Source organism: Chionomys nivalis, chromosome 10, assembly GCF_950005125.1.
Source record: "Chionomys nivalis chromosome 10, mChiNiv1.1, whole genome shotgun sequence".
Classification (NCBI taxonomy): Eukaryota; Metazoa; Chordata; class Mammalia; order Rodentia; family Cricetidae; genus Chionomys; species Chionomys nivalis.
This window is the reverse complement of record NC_080095.1, coordinates 82,011,250-82,030,666: the sequence shown is the minus strand read 5'-3', so window position 1 is coordinate 82,030,666 and position 19,417 is coordinate 82,011,250. Positions and strand designations below refer to the sequence as shown.

The window sequence follows — 19,417 nt, the reverse complement described above, 5'->3', positions numbered from 1 at the left end:
CCTTTCTCCCAGTGTACTCTGTCTTCCCCTGCCCCTTTAGTGTTCCCATGCTGTGATAAGTAGTCCTGAGACAAAAGAAGTAAATGTGTTTGGGACAGTAGAATAGCCAAGCGTTGATAATATGTGTCTATGTTAACTACATATAGATAAAAGCTGTGTGCCAACTGTAGGTGTGGTTTATGCTTATAACGAGTAGGCAGAGAATCCATGCTTTGGGGGGCACTGCCTTCAGTTAGTCCAAAGCTTTGGTTGGAAAGAAAAGGGGTTCTTTAAAATACTATACAAAGGGCTCTGTTGAGAAGTGGGGTCCAGCTCTGTATGTCTTTGTCTCTTCCATGAGGAGGTGACTTATGCGTGTGCATCGATATTGGTGTGTTCATTTCTGGCAGTGAGCATAAATTGAGTGAGCGTGCATTCAGCGTGAGCTGACCTTGCTCATTGTTCTGTAGCAAATGACCCTCTTCTGGCTGGAAGAGAAATAAGGTCACACCTTTCAGAAGGGAAACTGTCGGGGACCTAGCAGCAATCCTACTAACTGAGGCTACTGGTAGACCATTTAGAGTGTGTCCTTGGCCAGGAAGTCAGTCCCACTCAATCTGTCATTCAGTGAAGATCTGGGGGTTGTTGTTCTGTGTGTTTGATGAGCGTGAGGACTCCAGCGTCTCCCGAGTGTTCATCTCCTGGTGTCCATAGGGCCATGCTGCTGCCCTGGGCACTCGGATGCTGCTGTGAACACAAGGGAAGGCTGATGCGAAATTGTAAGCCTGAAACCATCACTGAGAATTTAGCTTGCCAGCTGTCTCTGATGGAAGAATCCAGAAAGGGGTCCTCTCACTTGCAGAGGAGGCTTGGTGTCACTGATACACACAGCTCTCAGCCCTCAGACTTTCTATGCTGGATCTGGGACTCAACCTAGGAAGAAAGCCAATGACATCGTGGCCACCTGTTCTGAGCAGAGGCAGAAAATTAGGTTGGAGCTTTGGGGTTACTGACCGCATCGCTTGAGGCCCAGGTTACAGTAGCTTTCTGCTGAATCAGTTGACAGACAGCCATACAGACAGAACCGTAACTTAGCAAATAGAGGCAAAGAAGTGTCAATCATCCTCCAGTTGCTTGTTCCGATAATACAAAATCAGTATTTTTTGGAGATCAGAGGGAATTCGTGGGGCAGCTCGGAACTGTGGCGAGTCTTTGGGGGAGCACTTCTTGGAAATCTCTCCTCAGAATGTCTCCCAGACTTTCCTGATGGTCCATGTTGGATTAGGCTGCCACACCAGACTGGGTTGCTTATAAACAAGAGAGGTTGATTCCTCCCAATCCTGGAGGTTGCATTCTGAGGTCAGGATGCCAGCATTAGATATTGGAGAGAAACTGCCAGCCAGCTTCTTACTGTCTTCTCCTGTGGCAGAAAAAGGGCAAAAGCTCCCTGGAGCCTCATGTACAAGGGAAGGAATCCCACCCATCCTGAGGTCTCCCCTCTTGTGATGTAATCCTTCCAGCACTGTCTTGTATCAGGTGTTTGGATTTCAGGACTTCCAGGGATGAGGGAGAAGCGTTCAGCTGTAACTGTTCGTGGGCTGGAGTTGTCAGTCTGCTGTGAGTGATTTTCCCTCACCTGCCTGAGACCAACCGAGTTTGATCTCCAGAACCAACCCAGCACAGCTTCTTCTACGCTGTCTTCCGGCTTTACCTTGGGTGATGAGCCTGGCTGTTTTCAGTAAGTTAATAAGAGTGCTATTGTGCTAAGTGCTGGGCTGCACGCCAGGTGGTTTGCATATCTTTGAAAACACAACCCTTTCTGCAGCCCCGTGGAGTTGGGGAAGCTGGCGTTTAAGAGGTTGGGTGCTGTGGAGCAAGACGGAAGAGGGCGTGGTTTGGAGCGCAGGGGTCTTCTCAGAGCAAGGGGCGAGCCTCCGACTAGATGTACTTCCCGCCCACTAGGCCTTTTCTGAGTCTCCTCCAGGCCCACTGCCCACCAGAGCTCTCTGTCATTTGAGATGTCCTCATGTGTTGGAAATGACAGGCTTTGGGGACAGGCAGGATGGTCCTGTGTGCCCCCTACTGTCTGTGTGACCTGGGGCAGCCACTTCATCTTTCTCTACCTCCGCTGGTTCATCTGTAATGTTGTAATAAGAGCGGCGGGGCTGCGTCCCCGGCACCCAGCCGCCCGCATGGCTACCTTATGTCCCGAAATAATTACATAGAAACTGTATTCTTTTAAACACTGTCTGGCCCATTAGTTCCGGCCTCTTATTGGCTAGCTCTTACATATTGATCTAACCCATTTCTAATATTTTGTGTAGTACCACGAGCTGGCTTACCAGGGAGGATCTTAACCTGTGTCTGTCTGGAGTGCGCCACCACACTGTAAAATGTATTCTCTTTGCGGAGCTGTTGGGACAACGTGATGCGTGACTGTGTCGCTTGGAGTTCACTTCCTCCTCCTTCCCCTCTTCCTGGATGTCCCCTCTCCCCCACAGTGGCTAGATTCCTGGGGGAAGTCCTTCTTCCTAATACCCATAAGCCTTTGTTCGCTTGCTACCTCTGGGGTTCGTCTCTGCTGTCACCGCTAAGAATATTCCTTTGTGCTTCTGCGTTCTCCCTCACAATAAGGCCTTCTTGGGTGTGTGTCTTCATTCACGAGCTTGGTGTGCAGGCTGTTTAATCTAAATTGAAAGACAAAAAGTGTGTCTGTGCTCCCTGCATGCATTTCTCTGTGCGTGTGTGCGTACGTTTCCGCGTGGGCACGCGTGGCAGTGGCTGCAGCTACTTGTCTAAAACGGGTAGAGGAGAACGATTTCTTACTCAGTACTTCCTGCACTTGATCCTGTGCTTTCCACATCAAGTCCAACTCTGACCATGTCCACCCAGGGTAAGTGCAGACCCACAAGGAAAAGTTTGCACCTATAGGCACATCCACAATCACAGATAATGGTCGCAAGGTTACTTATACTTTTGTTTGACTTGCAGATTCCTCTTTGCTGTAAGGACGCTAGGAGTTCAGGGAAACAGTTTGCTTGTGTTTACTCTGTTATTATAACTCCCTCTTTCCCTTCCAAGACAAGGTTTCTCTGTGTAGCCCTGGCTGTCCTGGAACTAGCTTTGTAGACCAAGCTGGTCTTGAACTTGTTATTTTCACTATCAATGCTGTCATGAAGACAGTTATAAAGCATCGGACTAACACAGAAAATCATAGGGTAATGTTAGAGATTCTGAGCACAGCACTTTTGCTACTGTGGAGCTAAGATATACCCCTGGCATGTGGGTGCACTGGCTCTCCCAGACTCGCTCAGCTCTGACACTCAGGGTTTGTAGAGGTGCCATTGCACGGTGATTCAAAGCGTTGGGCTTTGGTGTTCGACACGATCTCTAGCATTGAGTGAATGGGACTGAAGATTCCCCTCTTCTACTGTGTCTGGTCCTTCTGAGCATCAGCCCTTATCCTGGAACCGTCTAGAATCTTAGTCATCTCATCAGCAAACACAAGGATGCTTATTTCGGAAATCTCAGCGATTCCAGAGGTTCTGTACCAAGAAACTGAAGGCTAGAACCAAACACAGCAGAAGATGACCCCCACACCCTGTTTGTCACCTGTCACCAAGGAAGTAACACGTTCGAGCATCTGCCAGAAACTTGGGACAAAGACTAAATATATACTCCTTTTGACATCACAATGTCACAGCAGCGGAATGAAAAAATAGAATGTCATTAAAGGAAACTCCTTGAGTTGTGGAGGTTGAAATCCTGATACACTTGTCTGTACAGCCTTGGGCTAATTACACTGCCTTTCTTTCTGAGCCTGGTTCTCCTCACATCTGAGGCGAGACCGCCAGTTCCTGCCATGCAGAATTGCCGCAAGGAAAGGAAAAAGGTTGTATACTTTGCTGGCGTGGAGTAAGGAAATAAAGGTTAGCTTTTATTGTCAATAAAATGTGGCCCTTTTTTATTATGAAGTTGAAAGTTTCTTATGAGGAATGGGAAAACCGCTTTAGCCAATTGTTTCCTGCCTTTGCTCCCCGCCATCTCAGGGGACGCCACTCCGAGGTCAGTCCGTGGCCCGGGCCGTGATTCACTGCAGCTTCCTGCCCTTGGAGACAGAAGCAGTCTGCCTGACTGTGATTACATCTGCTGGGAGCCTCGAGGATTGCACTGCACAAATATTGGTTTACATTCTCATTAGGCCCCCGGGGTCAGCTCCCTGGAAATGCTAGGAAGCTCTAGTCTATCTCTGGGTCCCCTGACAAGAGTCACTGTACCTTACAGGAGGATAGTCATACCCTTTCCCAGGGCTGGCCACCATCTCTCTTCTGCTAGCACTGTGCCCTGCCTAGTGTCTTAGACATAGATAGTGGGTATGACCATGCCCCTGGAGCTCCCATGCTGGGAGTGGAATTGGTGTCATGGTCCCCCACCCCCAGGCTTGTTGAATTCTTTCAGTCTGCTCTCCAGGGATCAGACTCCAAGGGGTCTAAAGCTGCGTAGGTGACCAGATAGCAGCTGGTGTACTAGAAGGAAGGAAACAGAAACAGTTCACTGAGCCTTGGGCCTGGCCGCTCAGTAGCTGTCTCTGCTCAGGTTGTCCAGCCCAGGGTGTGGCTTGGTGGGACAGCATACAGGCTGAGTGGAGCCTTCCTAGTATCAACTTAGCTTCACCCTTATTCACTCGGCCCTTGTGTACTTTATTCTCTTCTTTTTCAGATGGGTCAGTAGTTTCTCTTATGTAGTCTTCTGGATGACCGGAGGGGGCAGGCTCACATCTGGAGAGCACAGTGGTGGAACTGAGTTTGCTCTAAAAGGCTGTTCTGCTGCGGTTGAGGAGATTACTCAGTCAGTAGAGTGCTTGTATCCAAGCATGAGGACCTGAGTTTCATGCCTGGAGACCACATAGAAGAGCCCGTGATGGGAATGTCTGCTGAAATCCCAGTGCAGAGACCAGTGGGTATCTGGAGCCCTCTGGCCAGCCGGCATAGCCTTTCAAAGAGATCCAGGTCAATTGAGAGACCCCATGTCAAAACAAAGTGAACAAGACCAAACGAGGTGGACAACTCCTGAGGAAAACACCCGAGGTTGACCTCTGGCTTTCATAGACACACACAGACACACAGACACAGGCACACACACACTCACAGATACACATAGATGCACACACAGGTGCACACACACAGATACACACAGACACACACAGAGACATACATGGACACACAGACACAGTCACACACACACACAGACACACAGATACAGAGACACACAGTCACACATGGACACACATACAGACACACAGACACACACACAGACACACAGATACATACAGACACACAGATACATACAGACACACACACAGAGACACACACACATAGATACACACAGACACACACAGAGATACACACAGATACACACAGACACACACACAGAGACACACACAGTCACACATGGACACACACACAGACACATGGACACATACACGGATACACACACAGACACACACACACACACTCATACTCTCCCCCCCATAATAATAACGATGATGATAATAATAGCAGCAATAATAATAGATAAGCTACCACTAAGTGATAAGCCTCAGAGATCTCTGAAGTTATTGCCCAGAGGATTTTTGCTTATAATCTTTCAGAGGGTGATGTCATTTTTTGTCGCAGGGCTGTGGTGGCCCTGACCTCTACCCAGAGGGAGCACCGTGCCATATTAAGAAGACCAAGGGTGTGCTCTGTGGAGGTGTGCACAGGCATGCACTGGAGGGGAAGGCCGCGGGTGCATGGTGCCGCGGTGAACACCGTTTCTGTTTTCAGCAATGGTGCTTTTAACCCATTTCAAATGTTGTAATTGAAAAAGTAACAGCTAGAGTTGTGTTGGGTTTAGGGATTGGGCTAAACATTTGTGAAGTTTTAGGATTTGCCTAAGTGAAGGACTGAGCATGACTTCTTCCGAGGCCTTGTCTTCTGTTTGTGGAGTGACCACTGTTAGGGTGGCCTGTCCTCAGGTCCATTGCAATTGGCCTTGTATGGGGCTGACCTACGTGTCCTCTAGGATGTTGGGTGGAGTTTCCCTGGCTACCGCCTACTAGATGTGAGGAGTAGAAGTGGTCCTGCCTCTAATCTTGACAACTGTAGCATCTTCAGGCATTGATTACAGTTCACCCTTGGGGACAAAATTGTCCACGTCTGGGTACCTCTACCAGGAAACATAATGCCCCCACTTGTCATGATACAATCTGTACTTACTGTGTTTAAATTTCTTCCCATTGTAAAAAGGTGTGTGTGTGTGTGTGTGTGTGTGTGTGTGTGAACGTGCACTAATCCCAGAAACAGCCATTGTAGAAAGTGGGCATTTCTAACTGCATAGAGCCACTCATTGAGATAATTTTCCTAGGCGCTTGTATGAAATTGTCTTTATGAAAACCAGTACCACATATGATGATTATACGCCAATAAAAGAAAAGAGGTTTACATTACATTATTTTTAGATGATTTATTTATTATTTATCTATGATTTATGATGATGCATGTGGATTTAGTAGGTGATCCATAAAATGAATGCTTTTAAATCTTCTTTTTTACGTCTTTGTTTCTTTATTTTGTGGGTAGCTGGGTATGTGTGTGTCACAGTGTGCGTGTGAACTTCAGAGGGTGGTGTGTGAGAGTCGGCTCTCTTTCCACCATGTGGGCCCTGTCATGAAGATTGGCCCCAAGTTCCTCTTCCAGCTTTGGGCCATCTTACTAGATCCAAATGAATGATTTTTAAAGCATTGAAAGGAAAGAAAAGATCATTTCTGTGCCACAGGTATATGCACAGTGGGAGCGCGGCATCATAGAAAAGTTAGGAAAACGGCAGACCTGCCTACTTCGAAATAAAAATGAAAACAGAAGGGAGAAGCAATCAGACGTCTGTTTCCTACAGGTTTTTACAGCCACCCGTGCTTGGTCTCCACGCCCTGCCCGTCAGACAGAAACACTCCTCCTATGCCACTGTGCCTTAAAAACACAGGTTAGAGCCAGAGGACCTGGATGTCACTGACTGGACAAGAGAGGCCTCCGCTCACCCGCCGTTCCTCAGAGAGGTTTTACTCTCTGTCTGATTATATGTTTTTGAATGCCCTTCAAATAGCTGTTTTGCATGTTGATGTGATGCGGGAGAATTTAATGAAGTGTGAGCTACAGCAGAGGGTGGCAGAACGGATGAGTGGGAGCTGGCTCCTGGAGCGAGGCGCGGCATGTCCTGGCTGGCACCCCGTTCCTTCTGTGCGCATCCAGATGCCAACACCGGCTGGGGACAGGCAGCCACCCGCCCTGCGGAGCTGCGTGGGGGAGCCTAATTAATGAGGTTCCAAGGCTTCCTGAGATTTTTTTCCTTTAATTCTGTCTCTCTCTAGGTGACCTCGAGTTGAAGAAATGACAGGCCACGTGTGCTTCTGAGCCCCTGCTGACGTCAGGGCCTCGGGCGTCCTGGGGTGTCAGGGGTATCGGCACCCGTTAATTACCCTGCCAGGGCTTCCTCTCTGAAGCTGCTGATTGCCACATCACAGGGCTTGATTTCTTGTTTTCTTTTTTAACGTCAATTGAGTTAGAGTTGATTTCTGAGATGAATTTTTTATTTTGCTGTTAATTGTCATTTGTGAAACTAGTTTTTTTTTTTTTTCACACCAAAGAAGTATAAAATAACTAAAGGAAGCGGATCTCATTGAATATATTCTTCGTCAACTAGGCAGAATTAATTAATAGACTTGGCAAAAGCGTGTGAAACTACCATGTTATGTATCTTAAGAAAACCCATGTGGTGGACCTGAAGGAGATCCCTCTCCCACTGATAGAGACGGGGGAGGTGTGGAGGGAGGGAGGGGGAGACAGAGACAGAGAGAGACAGAGATCCAAGGAAAGAAGAGGTGGGCTGACTGATTAGCGAACAAGTATACCCTAAGGCAAGCATTACTACTGGAAGAATCTACAATTGAGTAAAACTGGTGTCTCCCGTTCTATAGTTTTTAATGCTTGGAGTTGGACACAGAGACTTGGGAGGCTGAAGCAGGAAGATTTTTGAGTTTGTGGACAAATTAGGCTGCATAGGGAGACGCTGTCTCAAGCAAAACAATCTTTTGTGTTATGGACTCACTGATGCTCACATTAGATTTAATACTGATCAAGATCAGCATCTCATGTAGTCCCAAGCCCCAGCTCTTCCTTGTACTTAAAGATGGGGCAGCGACAAGGAAGCTCAGGCCTGTACTGAGTGCTCACTCTGTGCTCAGCATTTTCCTTTCTTGCTTAGTCCTGTCCTCACACCTTTCGTGGTGTTCTTATCTCCTTCTCAAGGAAGAGAGGCTTTAAGAGCTGAGGAAGTGTGTGCAAGATCAGACTAAGCCGCTGAGCCAAACTCCAGCCTGGCCTCCCGAGCTTTGCGCTGCCTGCTTTGCTCGCAGACTCTCCGACAGCACAGCTGACCTGTGGTCCAAGAGGTCATTTCTGTCCCCCAGGTGCTTTATTTCTCTTTGGCACCTTTCTAGGCTACGGTGCTGATCCTGCTTGCTGGCATGTGTGCATGCGTGTATGTGTGAGAAGAGGATGGGAACTGCACATGGGTAATCATGGATGTGTATAAGGCCGGCTGCAGATTTTAGACAACAGAAAGAAAGAAGAAAAAGGTTGCAGACAGATGACATGGGTGCTCTGTGCTCCCTTATCCTTTATGCCTGCAGGTTCTTGCTGGCAAATCTGTATGCCCAGGGAACCCACCAATAATAGACAATTCCATAGTCAATGAAATGCCCTTTTGTGTATCTCTGTGCAGTTAATAGAACTGTGGCAAATATGCTTACAGCAAGTACAGAGCAATAGGATCTTTGGAACCTTAGACAGCTCTGTCCCATCTTTTATTTTGAGACAGGGTTTCTGTGCCAAAACCCTGACTGCCCTGGAACTCACTCTGTAGACCAGGCTGACCTCAAACTCACAGAGATCTGCCTGCCTCTGCCTCCCGAGTGCTGGGATTAAAGGTGTGTGCCTCCACTGCCTTTCTAGTTCCCCTTTAGTGGAAGATAAGCTTCTGGGTCTGGAAAGATGGCTCAGTCAGTAGAGTACTGGCCGGGTAAGCATATGGGCCTGGGTTTGATCCCCAGAATCCACGTCAAAGCCTGGCACAGTGCCATTCATATGTATTCCCAGGAGTGGAGAGGTGGAGACAGGTGCATCCCTGGGGTCATTGGTCAGTTAGTCCTGCTGGTTAGTGGGATCCAGGCTAGTAATGGACCCTGTCTCAGATAAAATATAATAGAATGGTAGATGGTGCTCAAAGAGCAATGTTCAAGGTTGCCTCTGGCCTCCACCTGCATGTATGCATGCACATGTGTGCAAACACACACATACATACTAGCACACAAAAAGTAAACAAATAACTTCTACTCATAATGTCATCACGGTCTGTCTCTTGAAACTGGAACTTCTTGGTTTTGAAGCATGTGTGTATGTTTTATTTAGCAGCAACTGTGTGCCAAGCGTTGTCCCAAAGCTGAAGGTACAGTGAGACAGAGAAGGGCCTGGACTTGTTGAGTTTATGGTCTGGTATGCTGCATGACATGACTATACTCAAACCACATGAGAAGCTGGCATAAGAGCCTTCCCACCCGCCCCCACAAAAAAAAAAAAAAAGAGAAAACAGTACAAGAGCAAAATGGGGGTAAGGGATTTAGAACCAGAACTGTCTTGAAGGCCAGAATCTAGAGGCTGTTTTTGTTTCTTTCTGGCTGTTTGGAAGACCCTGGAAAGTCAGAGCTAGGGAGAGATTAAAGTGTATTGTGCTTTTCAGCAATTATTCTTGCCAAGATCCCATGCATCTTGAGAGACCAGGACTAATATCTGGCTACTCTGGGATTGAGCTAGGGAGAAAAGGGTGGGTGAACTTGAGATCCATTTTTAAATTATAGTGATGGGACTTGCTGAAGAATTTGGTTCCCTTGGGTTGAGTTGGGTTGGTTTGGCGTAGATTGGATTGGACTGGGTTAGGAACGGCAGGAGTGAACATTTATTTAATGTCCGATTCAAGGGGAATGGCCCGTTGATTTGTTAGGAAAAGCCACAGAGGTTGAAGATGTGGAAGCTAAGAGAAGAACACGTTCATTGACCGTGTCCAATGCCAAGAAGTTGGGTAAAAGGGGAAAAGAGAGGGGTGCCAGATTGGCCAGCTGGAGTTGTAATAATCATTTTGTCTTGACATGTTTTCCCCCAGGCGCAGGGGGCTTCGTATCACCCACAGACTTCTTTAGATCGAAGCACCCTGAGGGCTTGTTCTGTGCTTGTGCTGGGCTGTCACCTGGTACCTGCGCCTCCTGTCTCCTGTGCCACAGAGGCCCTTTACTGGACAGAGTTGCTGAGGGCCAGTCCTGAGTCTTAACATCCATGAGTCCCAGCGCGGAGCACATTTGTTGGCTTTGGGAAGATGCTTGCAGGTGTTTGTGATAAGCAGACAGACAGAAGGATTTCTCAATCACAAACGCAAGTGCCCATGGCACCTGCGATTTTACCAATGCCAGTGTTTATGATTGCTGTAATACTTATCTACCTCCTAACATGGGTGCATACACGAGACTGGGAGTTGCTGGGCACCAGGAACTCCGTCTGTCATGTTCACTCTCAGATCCCCTTGAGGCTACAGTGTGACTCACTGGGTAAAATTGCATACCTCTAATGACGGAGTTTCGATTTCAGGAACTCATATGGCAGAAGAAGGACTCCTGACCTCCACGCACGCTCCGCAATACACACGCACGCACACTGAATCAGTCAATCGTGTAGAGTGCTGGGCTTAAAAAGTCAGTGTGCCATAGACTCGTTTTCCAAATGAATCTCAGAAGCAAGAAGGAAAAGCAGCTTGCCCGTGCAAGCCAAGACTTTCAGTTTGAAGATCTGCTGCTTGACAGAGAATGCCTGTCTCTGTTCGGACACAGTCGGAAAGGCTGGTGCAGGACAGACATCCGCTCTCAGCAAGCAGTGGGAGCCATGCTTTGATCTGTGAGCACAGCTGATTTCTGGAGGGCTCTTTGCTGTAACATGACCCCTGGCTCCTGACTCATCGCTGGCACATCCACACGGTGCCGGCTGCTCCCATGCACGCCGTTCCTCAGCGCCGAACTAGGGTAACAGTCATTGCTTTATTTAGGTCCCAGTAAGCGGTTGCCAGCGCTGCTTCTTGCTTCAAAAGGTTGTTTTGGAATCGTCCCCGTACCTAACGATGAGCACTGCAGCACTTCCCTGGGTTCTTTCCCTGAAAGACCAAGTCGGTCAGCAGAAAGCAAGAGTTTTCTGGATGCACGTCCTCAGGAAATGGTGCCAGACTTGCATCCCAGAGCCGCAAAGCAGCTGTTAGGGTTTAAACCGCCAAAGAAAAGCATATCCATTTCATGCCAAAGTCAGTCCTTCAGACTGAATGCATCCGTACGCACTACCCAGCCATGATAATAACACATCTCTGTCCCAATAATGTGCTCCCAAACGCAAGTCCCCGTCTTCCCGTGCTGACTGCATAGCGACACAAAAGCTTTTTCATCCTGGACGGGGATCTAGCCGTGGGGAGATTCTCTATCCTCCCAGCCATGTGCATTGGACTTTGTAATCAGATTTTATAATAGTGGTCACGATTCTGCAGGGTCAGTACCTCACACCTGTGATGTGACCACACCACACACATGATGTCAGAACCTCACTCACAGCTCATCTGCAAGACTCCACAATCTCTGTTTTCTTTTGGTAAGGTCATTGATTACTTCCTCCAGAAACATTACATTCTAGACACCGTTGGCAGGCTGACTTCAGGGATGCAGCAGAGCCTTCCAGGCCTTGTCTGAAATCAGAAATGAGTACATTTCACATGCCAGGTTGGCCTCTAGAACCACCACCACCACACACACACACACACACACACACACACACACTGGGAAGGCTGATGGAGCCATTCACAGAGAAGGGCCCCCTAGAATCAAGGTAGCACCAGAGTTCATGGTTGTGTGGGACCTGCCCGATGCTCTTTTCCCAGGCAGGCACTTCTGAAAAATGAGTGCACTTTGGGGAATGCTGCATAGGAGACACTTGGGAAATAAATAGGTCCAGGGGGAGATGCAAATGAGGAGACTAACTGGGAAAGAGTAAGTCAGCAATTTCACTGATGAATCCCACTTCCCACGGAATTAATCATACTTTGGATCCAGAGAAAGCAGCTGTAGTCTTTGTCCTACGGCACTGGAACTAGAGACGGTTGTCGACGGTAGGGTTGGCCACCCTTGTTATTTATCTGTTTATTGGCATCATAGATGCTGAGCTTTCGTCCCCTGTGTTATTTCTTCCTGGGCTCTCTCCAGAAGTGCATTCTCTCTGAAGAGGTTTCCTGCTCTTCTCTCTAAGTGGCAGCCTCCACTAAATTTACAGCCTTCCAAAATGAGTCCTTCTTACAGAAGGTAAGCTGGCTTCCTAAGCAGAGGGCGTGCATCCCAGTTAGCATGAGGTTTGCACTGGCTGGGCCCTCACTTACCACCCTACTTTGCTGTCAGCTATGGTGGTGTCTCGTGTCCGCCCAGTGTTAGCACTATTTCCAAGTCCATATCACAGAAGCATGTCGGTTCACGTGGACAGGGACCGGAAAGGAGCTCTGTAAGATCCTACCACATCGTCTTAGCCCCTGCCACACTCTCCGAACCTGCGATGTTCACCATGCGGAACCCTAGAGTTCGTGGATAAGGACCCTCCTGTCACCTACCTTTGTTCTTTGAGAGGATAATGGGGATAATGGAAGTGTAGACAGAGGCTTGAAGACCAGTGGGGAGGCAAGGTTTGGAGGGGTGCTCCCTGAGAGCCACCCTGCTCTATGTAGTATGAGAAACAAGACCTTCATTGCCCAGTGCACATCCTGGAGAGTTTTATTGGTCCTTCTTTGTCTTCTTTGTCCACTCAGTCTTGTCTACTTATCACCAACCTCCACTTGCCCACAGAACTTGCAGGCCTATCATTGATACAGTGGAATTCTGCATTCATCCTTTTATAAAGCTTGAATTCTCTCTCTATCTGCACATGTGTGTACATGCATGCGTGTGTGTGTGTGTGTGTGTGTGTGTGTGTGTGCTGTGAGCCCAGGACTCTGTGCTTACTGGGTAAGCACGGAACCACTAAGCTACACCCCCACCTTTGGCTGTGGTCTTCACTGTCGTTGACGCTGGTATTGTACTGGGCGGGCGGTCTCTTCTTGGGGAGAAGCCACCCATCTGGCTTGAGCTGCTGTAAGTAATTTCAAGGGCAAGGACTCCTTTCCCGGAGGCACAGGGTCCTCTATTTGTTCTGTGTATACCTGTGCAGCTGTCTTAGTCAGCATTCTGTTACTGTGAAGAAACTCCATGACCATGGCAACTTGTATGAAGGAAAGCATTTCACTGGGACTGGGTTACAGGTTTGGAAGTTTAGTCCATCATCGTTACGGCAGTTAGATGGCGGCACACAGACAGACGTGGTGCTGGAGAAAGGGGAGTGGCATCAGAAAGAGCTCACTGGCTCTGGTTTGGGCTTCTGAAACCTCAGAGCCCACCCACAGTGACACACTTCCTCCAACAAGGCCACACCTCTAATCCCTGTCAAGTACTGCCATTCCCTGATAGCCAAGCCTTCAAATCTATGAGCCTATGGCGCCCATCCCTATTCAGGCCACCGCTGTAACTTTCCTCACCGTTTTTCAGGAGTTCTTAGCTCTGTCAAAGAGCAAGCCATACAAATCATTAACTATAGTATTTTCTTGATTCCAGGATGCTTTTGTAAGATGCCCAGTTATTTGAACAACTCCTTTCCCCCAGTGCCATACTGGACAGTCTGTCTAACCAGTATTGGTAAGGCATATTGAGGATAATATGCTCAGATAGGACACAGTCTGGAGAATGTACCAAATGCAGCTTGTGCTGTAGGACAAGGCTCTGATTAATTTACACACATCCCTTCTTTCTTCCTAGGAGTCAGGTACTTCACCCTCTTAGGCCAGAATTCAGTTCAAAGTCAAAATAGTGACATTATACTGATCTGAGTTTCCTGTTTCTTGTGATACAACTGATAAATACCATGTAAATTAGCCTAGTCCCCATAGCAACTAGACCACACAGAACAAAATCACACTGCTGCCAATGTGTAACTTAGGTGGGTGGTTTTAGTTTTGGGGTGACCTTAGTGTTGTCTTTTGGTTTTTCAAGACAGGGTTTCTCTGTAGCTTTTGGAGCCTGTCCTGGAACTCACTTTGTAGACCAGGCCGGACTCAAACTCACAGAGATCCACCTGCCTCTGCCTCCCCAGTGCTGGGATTAAAGTATTGCCTTATTTTTGATGTCTAGTTTCATTGTGATGATCCAAGAATATTAACTGCTATCCTATATTTAGTGTGCTGTGTATTTCCTTAGCAAGACTAGGGGCGGTTTCTATAAACGTCTCCTGTGTGACTGGAAAGTTTGGGTGTAGGGTTCAGTGTTTTTATTATTTTGTTCTCATCTGTGTCCTCATGCCTGCTCACAGTGCTTTCTGGGAAGGGAGCTGTTAACCTCCCATGATGGTTGTAAATGCTACGCTTTCCTGTAACTCTGATGGCTTTGCTTTACAATGTTGAGGTGTCTGGTTACGTGCATACAGCCTGGCTGATCCTTCCTAGTGGTCAGTGTCTTCATACCTAGTAATTTGCCTTTGGTTCTGTTTTATCTGACAACACTGCTGTACAACCTTCTTCTGGATAATGTGTGCTTGCCTTATTTATCCCTATCCACTCTTCTTTATTTTCTATTTTTTGATGTTTTGTTTTAGCTGTCTCTCCCATAGGCAATACATATCTAGCTTTTAAAAGAGACCCATCTGTTAAAATCTAGTGGGTGAGTTTTGTCCATTTACATTTATTATGATTGCTTGATGTACTTATACTTAATTCTTTCTTTTCATTTGTATTTGTTTATCTCACTTTTCACCTCTCATTTCCTGATATTTTGGATATTATTTAAAATTTCTATTTACTTAGTGATCATTACATTTTATCATGTATATTGGACTACAGTTTTGTTTTGTTTTTGTCTAATGAAAACTAATGTTAACAGAATCTATCTTCTCAAACAAGACGGAGGTCTTTGCCTACTTTACCACTTAGAACGATCTGCTAATTACAACCCCAAACACCGGGTGCATTGTCAGACACTTGTAGGATTGGAGACACCGTGATTAATGTAGAAGGCCTGAGCTTTTTGCTAATTCGCTGTGTTTTATGCCTTGACTTATTCAAGACATTTCTCAAGTTTAAAGTGATACATTCATTCATTCCTGGCCCATAAAACACATCTCTCAAGGTGGTTTTAAAATTTGCCCTGAAAGTGGAGTTCAGAATCCTATAGTCTACTGCCAAGGGGCCTGTTTTCTAAGATTTGTTATTTTTCGTGTTCCTCGTGGGCTATCAGAAGGGCTTTTCCATCCCGGCACCTGTTCACCTATACTAGCTTCTCATACAGACTTATGCAGAATCTTGTTGGATGGGTTCTCACAGACTCGCACACCTTCTTGGGTGATACTGGCATTCTGCTCTGTTCCACGGGACTCACTTAAAGGAGCAAGGACCCGGAGGATTAACTATAGTTAGGAAACTTGGAGGTTTAGCTCTAGGCCAGAGTTCTCTGTTGCTTCCCAGGTCATCAGATACCAGAAGAAACTTTCTGTTGTGGTTTGGGTAATTTTATTTCTGAAGGTCTCTCTATGTGCCTGGCAGAGTCCCCTCTGTCCCCTTTCCAGCCCCGGCCCTGCTGGCAGAAAGTGAGTGAGAGCTGGTCCAAGCTGCATCCACCCCACCCACTCCTGCCCCTGCTGAGGCCAAGTCTCTGTATCTTGTCGATGGGATGCTACGCTCAGTGCCCCGAGGATGCGCCTGCTCAGGGCCTGGGCAGGCTGCCTGGTGAAAGACAAGCTTTTAATAGAGACACACTTCTAAATAGTAACCAGGAAAAAGACTCTCTTCTTAAACGGGTATCCGTTTATAGGACTCAGCTGTTGAAGCTCAAGGGTAGCATTAGGCTTAAGTTTAATCTTCTGTATACTGTAATTTACAGAGGCGAGCAAGGCGCTGTATGTACAACTGTTTCAGCCATTCGTCATGATGAATAGCGATCGCTCTTGGCGAAGCAGAAATGCCGTCTCCGCTTCCCGCTTTATGAATATTGAATCGGCCCAGGCAGGCTCGTGCCGCACCAGTTTAAAGGGGGAAATTCCCCGGTTGGTTCTGCGGCCTCCTGGCCCCAACTGCCACGTTGCTGCTGCATGCACCAGCTTGGATCTTGATCCAGGCGGCAGTGCTGTTGGTACACGTGTGTTTCTGGCGAACACTTCACCAGGTATTTGTGCCGATCCCGAGTGCGAAGCCTGCTAAAGGAGGCAGCTTTATGCTGAAAGCCAGGGACTGTTAAAGAGACCGTCGTCGCTCGAGGCGGGAAGCCACCCACACGGATCAGGGAAATATCTCGGGGTGATAATCTGATACAGGAAAAATAAGAAAAGTGTGATTCTGGTGAATCCTGAAGGTGGGATGATGTCAGTTGTGGAAGGGAAAGGAGGGGTGAGATAAAGGAGATCCACTCTGGAGAACCCAGAGCCCCCTGTGCCCTCCACCAAATCCCTCTCAGTTCAGGCATCTCATCCTCTGCTCTAGAGTGGATGCACAATGCATGTTCAGGTAGGACCTGAACACCCAGGGGGAGTGGCCTTCTTTGCTCGGGTCTCTAGGTCTGCTCAGCTGATGGCCCTACACTCAGGCCTCCAGGAATCACCTGTCTCAGCCCCAACCCATTTCCTAATCCTTCTTCCCCAAAGAAACCGAAAGCTCTCTTAGGCCTCCTCTCTGATTGCCTTGTGTTCATGAGCACCTGCGATAGGCCAAGCGCCATGCTGGGTGGCAAGATGAAGACTCCAGGACACATATGAGCAGTGTGCTGCCACCTGCTTTTGGTGCTGTCATAGAGACTCTGCCTTCCGTGGTCACATTCCCTGGTGCCCCCTCCCTGGTGCCACCTCTCCCCAGCACCTCTGTAGAGAACAGCAGCGAGCCACTCGTGTGCTCCATGCTGCCCTTGGAAGCCCTTCCATTGCCACGGCCTTTTGCTGAGTGTGCACAAGCACTCTGCATAGTTCAGGGATCTGGACTTAGAGAAGAACGTGGTGAAATACACCAGGGGGTGGTAGCTTGGCAGAGTCTGAAGCTCAAAGAGAAAGTCAGAGGCAGAACCGGGGCTAGAACTCACATCCCGTGACTTCACTGCTACCTCCTCTTTGCATGTCCCATCAATAAAATGCACAGCAATCACAAAAGCGATGCGTTTCCTCTAGGAGGCAAACACCCCTTCAGAAAAGTTTGCAGGGTCACAGTTTCTAAGGCAGGACTTTGTCATACGACCGAGGGACACATCCGTAGTGTATGCATCCCTCCGTCACAGGAAATCTGAGCTCTCCATAGTGACCGTTAGAAACACACCTCCGTGACGCAGGGCTGAAGAGAGCTCTGGCCTGCTTTAGAGGTTCCGATCATCCCTTCCTTTCCTAGCCCGAGGATTCCATCAGAACCAGAGCAACGGTCGTGTTTCATTGGGCGCTACGGGCAGCTGGTTATGTGCTGCATGAGAACGAATCCAGTCTCTTCACTGGGCTGATTAGCTGCAATTGGGTGAGGAGCGAGCACTGCAGACAGAAATGCTGCCGAGCAAGGGCTTTGTGTGTGTAAACCTTCTAATGAGAAGAGAGGCTTTGGAGAAGCTCGGCGTCAGCGCCCTTGCCAGTGGAACTTAGAGCGGCCAGTTAGTATTCTGAAGCCCCAGCACACACACCGATGCACCGTGATCTTGACATTGCTCCCATGCCCAGGCCTCAGATGGGTCTCTTAAACGGGAAGAGGAAACAGTCCAGGGAGAGAACTGTATAACGGCAGGCAGACATGGCCGTTTGAGACTCCCATGAGCTTGCTGTGGCCTCCCGCCTCTGTTTGCCCGCTTGTGGAATGGGTACTGTGATTCTGCTCCTAGGTTATTATTAGAAATGATAAATCTGAAGCTGCCTTGGCTAAAAATATGCCTTGTGCCACGTGGAGAAGAGGCATCTTTCGGTGAAATACATAATGAGGTTAGACGGGAAACATCGGTTGCTGGCTGCAGGGGCATGGCCAGAGACTTGCAATGGGAAGGGAGGGGCCAGGGGCGGGCTAGGGAAGGTGAACAGAGACGATCTATGAGGCTGTCTCTGGCTGCATGGTGGAATGCGCAGACAAACACAAAATGGCATTCTGCAGTCTGGTCTGAATGCGGGGAGAGGAGGCTGGGCTGAGTGTCTGTCTCCACACTTCAGGTTCCGTGTGGAGGAGAGGTGGGACAGATCCAAGTCAGCTCGGGTTCTTCAGGGCTCCAGTTGCAGTGTCTAAAGGGCTTTAGGGTAGAGAGACGCACAGAATTAGGAAAAAGCTTGACTCTCCAGCTGCACCACCAGGCCTGGTGTGGTCTCTGATTCTCTGTGGCTCCGTCAAGCCATCAATCTCTCTATGCCTCTGTTTTCTCATCTACAAAATGGGACTAACGTAGTACCTGATTCGCAGAGGTGTTCAGGAAGACAGAGGAAGCAGATACGAATGTAGCATAGAGCGCCTGACATTGGGACACGTGAACATGGTGAGGTCTTTGTCTGACTTGATGGGTTCCCACACATGGTAGAGGGTGACACACGGGCAGTGTGACTGATAGAAGGTCATCTCTAGAGGCTTCAGATATGCAAGGTGTTCTTCCTGGTCCTGGCAGACTTTAAATGTTTATGGCTGTGGATAAGTAAAAGCATCATGTTATCTCCAGGGCTGTACCTGATGACCACCAAACAGTTGCATGGAGAGGGGAGGTGTGAGAGCTGGTTCTGCTCAGGTGGACCGTACTGAAACCCCAGTGCATCTCCTTCCTGCCTTCAGGGATACTAGAAGATTAGGGGTGCCCATGACCCCCAAAACAGATTCCAGGTGCCAGCATCCTGGGCACTTATTACTACTTATCTTATAGCAGTCAGTTTTTCTCAGAGTCATTGACTGGCACTGCCTTTCTCTGAGCCCTGGATCTCTGTCAGCGAGTCCCCTTGGTTTCCTTCTCCAGCAGAGAAAACTCCCTGTCATCTAGAACCCTTGCTTTATTCCCTGTCCTCTCTCTGTGCTGTGCAGGGTGGGTCTGCCCTCTGTTGCACACATGGTTAGGACGTTGGCATTCCAGCCTCAGAGAGCAAGTATCTCGCAGTCCATTGGTGAAAGGAGACAGCAGTCCTTTGCTGGAGGGTGTTTGCCAAAATGTGATCATACAATGGGAAGAAGTGTTGGCTCCTAGCACGGAATCCAGTCCTGCTCGGCGTGTGCCCAGCCT

General features: G+C 48.2%; 1 protein-coding gene across 10 annotated transcripts in view; it reads left to right on the top strand.

The window, feature by feature from the left end:
* The window catches only part of Atxn7l1 (ataxin 7 like 1), a 214,089-nt gene that overhangs the window by 74,207 nt on the left and 120,465 nt on the right, over nt 1–19,417 (top strand). The gene's annotated exons all lie outside the window — the stretch shown is intronic.